Source organism: Mobula birostris, chromosome 30 (genome assembly GCF_030028105.1).
Source record: "Mobula birostris isolate sMobBir1 chromosome 30, sMobBir1.hap1, whole genome shotgun sequence".
NCBI lineage: Eukaryota > Metazoa > Chordata > Chondrichthyes > Myliobatiformes > Myliobatidae > Mobula > Mobula birostris.
Genome location: NC_092399.1, coordinates 23118271 through 23130304, shown reverse-complemented (window position 1 = coordinate 23130304; position 12034 = coordinate 23118271). Strand labels below are relative to the sequence as shown.

The 12034-nt window shown below is 37.9% G+C and overlaps 1 protein-coding gene across 2 annotated transcripts in view; it reads left to right on the top strand.

Annotated features, from left to right (window-relative positions):
- Positions 1-7568: 7568 nt before the first annotated feature.
- The window catches only part of angpt2b (angiopoietin 2b), a 237846-nt gene continuing 233380 nt past the window's right edge, over positions 7569-12034 (top strand). For both annotated transcript variants that reach the window (XM_072247096.1, XM_072247095.1), the window contains exon 1: positions 7569-7806. The gene's annotated coding sequence lies outside the window, so the exon portion shown is untranslated. The remainder of the gene's footprint in view (positions 7807-12034) is intronic.

Here is a 12034-nt window from a genome sequence, read left to right as displayed (position 1 = left end):
TATATTTTGAAATTATTTCTGCCTCTCTTCCACACTACACCATAATCAGCATTTAGCAATTCAGAAATATCTGAGCTATCATTTACGAAAATATCATTAATCATAATATTAAAAAGGAGTGGTCTATATATACTTCACTGTGAAGTCCCATTCTCTATCTCATACTCCTTACAGAATGTTGTTCCCACCCTAACTTGTACCTTCCTCTCACATAAAACATTTTGGATCTAATTGAACATTCTGCCACCCATTCCCAATTTTTCCAGTTTAAGCAGCAACCCTTGTGCTCATAACATGTCATAAGCTTTCTCTACGTCAAAGAAAACTGCTACCACTGATTCTTTCTTAACTTAAGCCTTCAAATATCAGATTCCAAATGTAACACTGAGTCCATGCGTTATCCTCTCTTTACGAAATCCAAATTAGTATACAGTTGATTTTCCATTATTTTCCACAAAATAAGAAAGCCTTACTATAATCATTCATTCCATTATCTTACATAGATGTGAAGACAAATAAATAGGTGTATAACTGGTAGGATCTTATTGATCCTTCACCAGGTTTCAATATGGTGTTAACAACTGATAATTTTCAGGAAGCAGGAAGTCGCCCTTCAATCCATAACGTATTAAAAAATTTCAAAGCTAACATAAGTTTCGAGTCAGATAACCATGTAAACATATTATAACAAATTTCATCTTTCCCAGATGTTGTCTGACCAGACCCATTAGCCCTTCTAAGTTCAGACGATGTAAATTCAAGATCCAAGCAGGAACTGAAACATTCTTCATTCTGCAATCTGAGGATTGTTTGCCAAAGCTATTTCTTTATAAGAACCCTCTTCTTTACTTAAATTGGCCAAACTATGTACACTGACTTATGTTTTTGCAAATAATTCTGCTTTTTCAGAATCAGTAACTGCAGCCTTCTCTCCATCATACAAAACTAGTAAAGCACAAACTTTTCTATTTTCCTCCATTTCTGTATCATAACCCAAACTTCACTTTCTTGGATCTCTTTTCCAATGCAATTACAGTGTGTTCTCCAATACATTTTCTGTGCCCTTCTCACTCAGTTTCTAACTATAACTTGAGCTCTTTTATGAAAGATGAATAGGAGTAACACTGTCTAACTTTCCTTAAATCTTTAATCTGCACCTTCACAGCTCTTTTACATTCATTCATCCACCAAGGATCAACTTTTCTTTTGTTATCTCCCATGATCTGGGAATTGATTCCTTAGCTATTGAGTTGAGTAAGAGTGCGACGTGTTGCTACTCAACTCGATATCCTCCAAAACCCAATGGTTGGGAAATCTGCTTTCACATAAATCATCAAATACATACCTTGTACCAAATTTCCCTTTTTTAAAATCCTTTCTGGAGATACACAAACCTATTGTTTGATACACATTCTTCTCATTATGTAGATAATTGGGAAATGATCACTCCCCATTGTTATATCATTATACACTTCCCAGTTGCACATACACCCTTGTTAGATCCTCAAATACCAACAAAAGGTATTTAGCAGAAGGACTGTTATTAAATAGATTTATCCTTGTGCTCCTACCATCATTCAAACACACCAAACACTCTTCTTCCAGAGCGTCTTCCACATCATCCCATTCATATTTGTGTCACTGCAATCACATATCGTACTATGAGCATTAAGATCCTCAGACCATGGATTCAGCAGTGCAGTAGGTACGGCAATTGCGCTTGTGAATCAGCTAATTATTATTATTTAATCGTGATAGTATTTAACTCCATACTTGTCGTCGTGGTGCTTGTTGAGGCTTGGACAGACCACAGCAACACTTCGCTGCCTGTTTGCTTTCGGCCTTCCCTGAGAAATTGGACTTCCGAGTTAACTGACTCTGAAGACTAGCGGTATTCATTCAATGTTTAGATTTTTTTCAGCCGCAGTGTAGGCCTCATTTGAGAGTTTTAGTTAACGGCCCTATTTGGCCTAGTGTTTATTGTTTCTTTTCCCTTTAACACTGTTTGCATTAATGTTTGTGAACTATCGACGTACTTCAGTGTCTCTCACTCCGCACTTGGGCCAAGTCCGAACCTGGTAACACCATGTGACCTTATTATTCCTATTTCCACCCACACTCTCCAATATATCAGGTGTTAACCATTCATAAGGGTTATAAAAAATTATTATCTACACTTTACTATTCTTTCCCCAAATTTCAACCAGAATTGACTGGTAAACAACTCAGATTTCCATAATTCTATGTGCTATCACACTTTTGACAAATGTAACAACCCCTCCTCTTCCCCCATTTTCAGTTCATGTCTTACATTGGCATAGCCTTGTATCTTAAAACTTAGGTAAAATTTCAACCAGGTTTCCTGTACACACATAACATCAGGTTTATTTGGTAAAATATTCAATAAATTTCTTCACTTTTTGACCATTAGGGAACAGATTTCTAGCATTCCATTGTAAGATCAGAAAAACTATTAACAGCCCTCCTTTCAAGTATTATTTACTCCTCCTTGTAAAGCTTCACTAATAACTTCTAGAGTTAAATCTTTTACCTATAAATGTTTTACTGCAGACTTCAATATAATTTTTTTGTCCTACTTGTAGTTTATGCTGTACAATTTTCCACATCTGCCATGAAAGTGAAAAATTAGTTTATCAACTATCAACAAATCTTTTGTTATACAATCATGCACCTTACACACTGACTTTAATCTATCAGTATTCTTGATTCTAGGTCCCATTGACACAGTCTTCTGTACTGTCTGCAGAGCCCCTACATATGATACGTATATCCACTTCTACCTAGACACACAGCTTTCTTATATACAAGACACACTGCATAATCAGGGCTTTGTTCCTTTCCACAGTTGCTAAATTTTAGTCCAGCACCTTCTCTACAATTCCCATAATCATGTTCTCCACCACATCAGCACACCGCTTTTCACCCTTGCACACAGCTGCTATAAGGTCAACGTCTGGCACTGAAAATATCTCGGAGGTGTGGCACAGAGACTCAAACCATATAACTCACTTAATGTAAATTGACCCGTCCTGGCAACTTCTTCCCATCAATCTTAATCGGCATCAATAGACTATCTGTTCTTACTCTACCATGAAACCATTTAAGTGCTTAGCAGCCACAACCATTCCCCTGACTAAATTATTTTTAACTTGGTCCATGGATATATCTAGAAACACTCCAGAGATTACTTCCTAAAGCCAATGTCATTCAATATAATTCCTTGGTGTTACTTCCCTTCCTTCCACAGCTGTTAACTCTAAAGTTTTCTCATGTTGCTTCCTTCCTTTACAAAACTCCGAGTGTCCCGTCTCTTAAAGATCTTGCACCCACAAAATCTCCTAATGGTCTTTTCCAAACCTTAGTTAGTCTAATTGGATTGCTATCAGAAACAAAACTTTAACTCAGAATTCAACAAAACCTTAACATCTTCCTTCCTTCCTTCTATGTAAATCCTGTCCGCTGTCTTCACCACTGGCCGATAAGCCACTAGAATCCTCGGTTTGCCACTTGTTCTTCTATTCCCCAGAAACTGCCATTCTGCTTCCTCCATACAACTCCTATCTACCCACTACTACCTCCCATTTACTGCATCCATCTTCTCCATCGCTTCCTGCCATCTCTACCTCCTTTCCGGCCTGGGTGCAACTCCCAACAGCAGGCTAACTTTGCTCCAAACCCTAGACTGCTTCTAAATACCTGTGTCAGTCTTCACAGCAGTGTGTCATCAAAGAGCACCTAGATCAATTCCACATCTGTTTTAAACACTGCTTTCAACATCGCTTGTGATTTCATCACTGAACTGCAGAACAGAGTGTTACTTTACTGATTAAACTTGTGGCCCTGGTGTATCAACATACACTCAGTGGCCACTTTATTAGGTGTACCTCTATACATACTCATTAATGGAAATATCTAATTAACAATCGTGTGACAACAATTCAATGGAAAAAAACATGCAGTCGTGGTCAAGTGGTTCAGCTGCTTTTCAGACCAAATGTCAGAATGGAGAAGAAGTTACTTTGATCTCAATAAAGTTGACCATGGAATGATTGCTGGTGCCAGAAAGGGTGGTTTGAGTAGCTCAGAAACTCCCGGGATTTTCATCCAGTGAGCAGTAGTTCTGTGGGCAAAAATGCCTTGTTATAGAGAGAGTTTGGAGGAAAATGGCTAGATTAGTTCAAGCTGACAGGAAGGCAACAGTAACTCAACTAACAGACACAAAGTGCTGGAGGAACTCAGCAGGCCAGGCAGCACCTATGGGGAAAAAAGCACAGTCAATGTTTCAAATCTACTCCTCAGCAATTTTTCTCCAGTCCTGCCGAAAGGTCTCAGTCTGAAGCGTCAACTGTATTTTTTTTCCATCGATGCTGCCTGGCCTGCTGAGTTCCTCCAGCATTTTGTGTGTGTGTGTGTGTGTGTTGCTCGGATTTCCAGCATCTGCAGATTTTCTCTTGTTTGTGATTTGGTAACTCAACCAACCATGTGTTACATCAGAGATATGCAGAGGCGCATCTCTGAATGTACAATACGTTGAACCTTGACGTGGATGGGCTACAGCAGTAGAAGGCCCCACACTGGATTCCACTCCTGTACCTAATAAAGTGGCCACTGAGTGTACGTATTGGATTTTATTTGGGTTAATCCGCTATTACAAGTTGCTACGCCATGAATGGAACAAGGTGCCTTCTGCTTTTCATCCAGGCATTTGTTCCTCTTTAACTGAGACTTTTGTTCTTTTTAACCCCTAATCCCTACTTAGAAATTGGCCAGTTCTCAAGGGAGATGTTTGAGACAGTACTCTGCTGCATGTGGAGATATGTGCCCCGGTTTAGTCACCAACCCAAGCACTTACATACAGAGGCTGTGGGGGAAACAAACCAAGACAACATTTGTCTTTAATATCTTGAGCATTGGAGGTAAATCTGCAATGAATTTAAAAAACCTTCTCCCTAACATTTGACATTATGCATTCTTGGCTTGTACATGGTGCATTTGGACAAATTTAAAGTCAGCTGTTTGTGTCCTCATTGCTATGGAAATAGATTCAAGATATGCTGTATTATTTCAGTAGCTAAATGGCTAGTTTTCTTTTTAAATTAACGTGTAAGTGCTACATAGTTTATTGTAACTTTAGGTCCTTTGTTATTAACATGACTTATGAATCTTACAAAATATGAGTAAAACTGAGAGAAACGGAACTCCGGTTTTCATTAAAATCAAAAAATCCCTGGTGTAGGTGGGGTTAAAGCTGAAACTCTTTCTACTTTTCAATGTATTTTCCCATGTTTGCAATGGGAATTGGAGCAGAGTGGTTCTGAGGTGTTATTTGTTGCATATTTGAAGTAACCTTGAGTAAGTGGGATGTAAGATCATTCCCAAGTAAAACAGCAACAATTAGAGAATTGGTCCAGACACTTTCAATGTCAGATGCCTGAAACTATGCCTGATGTTGTTCCATACAAGCACCTAATTATGTTAATTATCATAACTACACGTTTAAAGACTAACCAATATAAACACTGGAGAACAATTGTCACTTGGAAGTCAGAGAAAGAAGCAAGGAGCACAACCCATTAAATTTTATGTTTAGATACGGTTTAGAGGGCCACTCAGCTTACAACGAGACTCTTCATAAGGCAGCTCCAAATTTTACCAGAGACTGCTCACATGCCTCTCAGTGTGTTCACATAAAATTCCAAATAATAAAATATGCTGTTTGGAGATTTTAACCACTGAGTAATTTGGTTAATGTGTGCTTTATTGCTTAGAGACAAGTTTTGGGTGGTGATGTAATGTAGCAGGGTGTATGATATGTGTATAAAAATGCTTGTTTTTGTGTGTATGCGTATATGTTGTAAATACAGTATTTATGATGCTGTGGGGGTCACCTAGTGATGTCACTCTTCTGGCATTGCCGCAATTATCTATAACTTGTTCTCTCTCAAATATCTTCATGTCCACTCCAGCCTCTGTCTCCTCCATGACAGTTTACAGCTGCTATGTGGCAAGCAATTGGAGTGTGCCTTTAAGGACTGATGCCTTTGTTTGCTAGACTACTCTGGGCACCTGTGCACATCAAAAGTTAAAGCACCTTTTCTGGTGAAAACCTCAGTGACATTGTTATACCCTTGCTCAAAGCCATTTTCATTCTTCTTCTGAAGGTAAGCAATTTAGAGCTTGCACTCTGTGCAATCATGCCTCAATGCACTAAACAAAAAGGTCAAACCCAGTTTCTACGCTATTGCCTTTAAGTTTCATGCTCTGATATTCCCCATACAGTACTTGAATAGTATGTAGAACAATCCTTTGTTATTTCCTTAAAAATTTCTGAAGGATTCAAGGATCAACTTTATTCACTATATACCTTTAGATGTATTAGGAATTTGCTGTGGTGATCAGGGTGTGACATGCAAGAAAGATCGACTGCATTTAACAGTTATAAACAATAAAACATTATGTAAAATGTAAGTAATTATATATAAAAATCTAATAATGTTAGCAGTTATAGGATGAATATGGAATAAAACGTGCACAAGTAAATACCACAGCAACACGAGGAATTCTGCAGATGCTGGAAATTCAAGCAACACACATCAAAGTTGCTGGTGAACGCAGCAGGCCAGGCAGCATCTCTAAGAAGAGGTACAGTCAATGTTTCAGGCCAAGACACTTCGTCAGGACCAAAAACCACCATGTATTTACAATGCAGACAGCATTATTAGAAGTGCCTACAGTGCAGTTCAGCGACGGGGGTAATGTAATAGATAGAGGGGAGATGGGGAGCAAACTAGGATTTTCCCATTTAAGTCAATACCAGCTCAGGTAGCAATCTCATTTCCCCACTGATTGCCCTGATTTCTATCATCCATATGGGGGAACTTGCAGTAACCACTCAACTTACTAGCCTGGATGTCTATATTTCGTATTCATATTCACAGGCAGAATCTGTAATCTTCACACTGACAGCTCTGGAAAACTGGATCGATCCTGGTTTGGCGGAGCTCTGAAACAGCAGCACATTCATAGCACACCTCTGCTCTCCCTTTCCTCCTTTCTGCTTTTAACCTGAGGTGCCTTGCAACTAGGTGCACCAAAGAACCCACAAACAGCACAATAACCTGCACACTTGACTGTTTTATCGTTTCTTCACTGGATTTGCTTTACAAGTCTGGACAACAAAACTCCTGAAAAGTTGTATTACTGATCCTTTCCTACGAGCATCATTGTTTGCATTAAAGTTTATGAACTTTGTGTGAACTTGTTTATTACAAATTATGAATAACATACTAGAGTTCTGAAAAAAATGTTCAATTAATTTCCGTTACTTTTGCAATGTTTGAAGACAATTATTTCTTGTAATGCAGACAGATCCAGTAGCTTTTGAACAGCTATTGCTCATCTAAGTGACTTGTAGGCCTTCCTCTTACATAAACAGCATTTCTGGCAGCTCCTAAAGAAAAGAATTTTTGGCAACCTTTCAGGAAGTGCTGCTTGAAGTCATGTATGGAAATCTGTGCAATTTTCTCTGATTTCTTGGTTGAGACCAAACTAATTTCAACTGCCCTCCCTGTGCTTAGCACAAGATACTGCTTTGTTAAATACGGATTTTTGCTCAGTTTTTAGCGTAATGTATAACCTACCCGAAAATCTACAGAGCTTTTCCAGCCAGAGGAGGAACTCAAGCCACAATCAATAGCAACTGCTCATCGCTCATAATGAGCCACAGGCAATGAATTCCACTGTGAAGAAAGTATTTGTTCAACTGTATATTTAAAGCTCAGTAAGGTAAGTGTTCTTTGGTATCTCAGATGGGTATATTTTTCTGTATTATTCTTTATTTTGATTGAATATTTCAGGCTTATCTTGGGTATAGCTGCATTTTTATAAAAGTTAATTAACTATAGAAATGAGAATCATAAGAAAGAATAGGCATCGTCAAGTATCTGTACACTGCATCAGCATCTTTGGTTTTAATTTACTAGTGTTGACATGTACAAAATGCTAGCCAATGTCTTTTGCAAAATTAGTTTTTTTTTTGCGGTTTGATTTAATCCAGTAAACAACCATTTTTGCTGAAACCCAGAATAATTGAATGAAAGAAAAACGAGGGTTCAAAGAATTTCTATTAACTTTTGACGTTGTTTGGCATGTCTAGGACCAGAGGGCACAGCCTCGGAATAGAGGGACTTCCATTTAGAACAGAGATGAAAAGGAATTTCTTTAGCCAGAAGGTGGTGAATTTGTGGAAATCATTGCCATGGATGGCTGTGGAGGCCAAGTCATTGGGCATATTTGAAGCAAAGGTTGATAGGTTCTTGATTAGTAAGGGCGTCAAAAATTATGGGAAGAAGTCAGGAGAATGGTGTTAAGAGAGCCATGATGGAATCGTAGAGAAATCTCGATGGCCTGAATGGCCTCTTTCTGCTCCTATGTCTTATGGTCTTATGATCATTGCAAAACTATCATTCAAATTGTTTCATCTTGTATGGTCCTCCAAAAGGGCCACAACCTTGTCGTAGGGTTTGGAGGCTTGTGTGTCTCAATGACCTGGAGAGCTACTTTGGTTGGAGTCAGGGGCTTGTGCTTTTGTGCTTGTTAGTGTCACCCAGTCCAAACAAGTCAAAGGGTAGAGTTCAGACTGAGAGTGGTCCACCGGTTCTCCAGGTTTGGGGGGTTCAGCTCAGGGATAACAACTCTGACAGGTAAAAAAAAAAAGTGCTATGGTAACAGCAATGGGGAATCTTTCTATATTTGTGTATGACAATATGAACAGTCAGAGATGGAAGACCTCCATTGTTCCCCTAAATGCCAGCGGCATAATGGGCAGGAAAAAAAAAACTGCTTGACAATATAGCAAAACATTGTACACGCTGGAATCCTGGAATGTAAAGAGAAACAGCTGTAAATATTCAGCAAGTCAAGCAGCATCTATGGAGAAGGAAAAATAGAGTTAAGATTTCAATTTGGTGTAATTTCATCAAAATTTCATCAGCTGGATGTATTGACTGTTTTTCCTTCCACTGATATTTGCTAACTTACTAAATACTTCCGGTACTTTAAGCTTTTATTTCAGATTTTCCGTGTCTGCAGCGGTGTTCCACAAAGTTGTCACTCAATCTGCAATTGGTTTCTCCTGTGTGGATGAAATTACATTCTGAGCTTTGATTCAAAGAAGTAGAAATTCTTAAGTTCAGTTGAAAAGAGTGTTTAGGGAAGCTGAAGAGAGAGTTGAAAGGCAGATATTTCATTTCCTATGGTCCTGAAGAAAAGCATTGAGGAAACATTTTTACTGGAGGTCAATGAATCAGAAAGCGCCTAAAGGGAACAATCTGTTTGGAATGCTGCCAACAGGGTGGAAGTATATGTATCTATTTGATATTTCCCATTGATCATAGTCAAAAGTAATCATCACAATACCTTCAAGTACCATATCTGCAAGACTGAGCAAGAAATATTGAGGAATTGTTGTAGTGTTGGAAGAATTTATTTCAAGAAGATACTTTACATTTAGGTCGTATTTGCCCACAGGTCGTGGTAGAAGTTTCTGTGGCATCCTTTTAGATATGATGGGAGGAGATCTTCTCAGTGTCTTTTGCAATATCTAATCTTGAAATTGCATCTGAAAAGACTAGCTGATTCCTGCCACATTGCTCTTTGTGGGAGTTTGTTATAGAGAAGTTCAAAGGAAATTTATTATCAAAGTATGTATATGTCATGTATGGGTCTACCCTGAGATACATTTTGTTTCAGGCATTCACAGTAGAACACAGACGAAGAATGGAAAGCAAACAATGTGCTGAAGAAGACAAATTGTGTAAATGCAAAAAATACAAATAATAATAAATAATACTGAGAATATGAGTTGTAGAGTTCTTGCAAGTGAGTCGATGGGTTGTGTTTGGTGATCATTTCAACGTTGAGATGAGTGAGGTTATCAACACTGGTTCAGGAGCCTGATGGTTGAAGAATAACAAATGTTCCTGAACATGGTGGCGTGGTACTTAAGGCTTCTGTTCCTCTGTCTGATGGCAACAGTGAGAAGAGAAGTTCACCATATGCTTCCTACCTTACAACAATGCTTACAACATAAGAGTACTTCATTGGCTTTGAAATTTCTTGAAGTTGTGAAAGATGATAGGGAAATGCAACTTTTCATTTTGCATTTTAGAATTAGTGGAGTGTCCATAATACTACTTTTTTAACCAATAAGCTGAAGCTGTACAGGCTATATTATCATGCTCACAACCTAGTAAAATGCCTAAAGTCAATTTATTCAGAAAACAGATTTTATATAGTATAAAAAGTGAATATGACCAAAAACCACAGCAACCTCTTCCCTAAGAAGCAATTTAACATGTTTCTGGAGAAATGCATTGAGAGAAGGAGATTTATTTGCTTTAGGAAAAGAAAGATAAGGCTTCCACACCAGTTAAGCAAAATACATCGTGCGTACATAGCCATGATTTCAGCTGCCTGAAGTCTGGTGCAGCTTCTGTGCTGTTTGAAGTCTTCACACAAAAACAAAACATCCATTCTCTTGTTTTTCAGTACAGATACAAAGCCACAAAAATGAAAACTGGCTCTACTATTTTCAGATCAATTGGTTCTTCAAATTTATGTGCCTCACTTGTCCCCTACAAACACAAATCTCCTTTCAAAAAATAAATTGTCAATTACTTTCACATGTTTTAATCTGCTGTGGTTGCCAAGGTGCTGGAACTGACAACATGATATTTGTGGCAGCTGCTTTTACTTACAAACTAGATTATCAACAAATTTTAAATGGTACATTGAAATCTCACATAGTGCAGGGACAATTAGACTGCTATAATAAAGCAAGTAGCAAAAAATAAATCCCAAACTACAATTTTTAACATTAATCAAGGGAAAAAGTGAAGACAATTGGACTTCGAACTTACATTTCAGACAAAAATAATGCTTTCTAACTTTAACAACATATGGGTGAAGTCACCGACTTGCAACATATTGTCCCTTAGGAAGTTGCTGTAACGCTGCAGACTTCATGATTTGTTGAATACAACTAACTTTGGTTCAATATTGTTGGTCAACTTATCTTTATCTTACTTTGACTGGTGTTTCACAAAATAGTTGGAAGGGATGTTGATAATCTTTTTCATTTATAGATGCACATCACTCACTAAATGACAAGACCATTTTAAATGTGATGGAGCTATATGAGATTATGACTGCTATGTACGGTATGCAAGAAATAGAGGCAAGATGATCTCAGTAACAGATGGATCATGAGCCAGGGCATAGTTTTAAGACTCTGGGCAAAAGGTGCGGAAGGATTGTTAGGAAAAGCTCCTTCATGTGGACAGTAACTAAATTCAGATGAACTTATACAAAGAAGCAAGGGAGTAGGATATAGCTCAATAAACACCAAATGCTTCAGTTATGCTCCACCAATTCAATGATTATTTGATTCTGCAAAGTTTGTAAGGCCAATACAGCATGACCCATTCTTCAATAAAATATGCTCAATTGCTTCTTATTAAACTTTAGATCCTTGTTGCTAGTCACTGCCCAATGACTCCTAATGGTAATTGTGTGCCTCCGCTTTGAGCAATTAAAACCCATTGCAGTTTAATAGGCATTCCATAGACCCTGTGAGGGCTCATAGGCTCAACATATATATTCAGAGGTGAAACTTTTTTTTCTGGTCTGGAGTGACTAAGGAGGCACATACAAAAATGACAACATAGGTACTAGACATTCCAACCAGAAAAGTAAAGAAACTGCTTCAAAGAATTAGCTGGCATTATTCTTGACTTATTCTGTCCATACCTACATGACCTGAATTATTTTTAGCAGCTAGTGACATTCTGCTCCGTTCCCTGCATTGTACCTAACCAGTGTGTTGCTCAAATGTCATTTGTATTCACTTCCAAAAGTCAGTTGGTGTCTTCCTTTTCTGATATTTATTTCAGATTGTATATTTTTATTCAATAGAATATTTAATTCTCAGATTTGTGTAGTTTAATAAAATTTG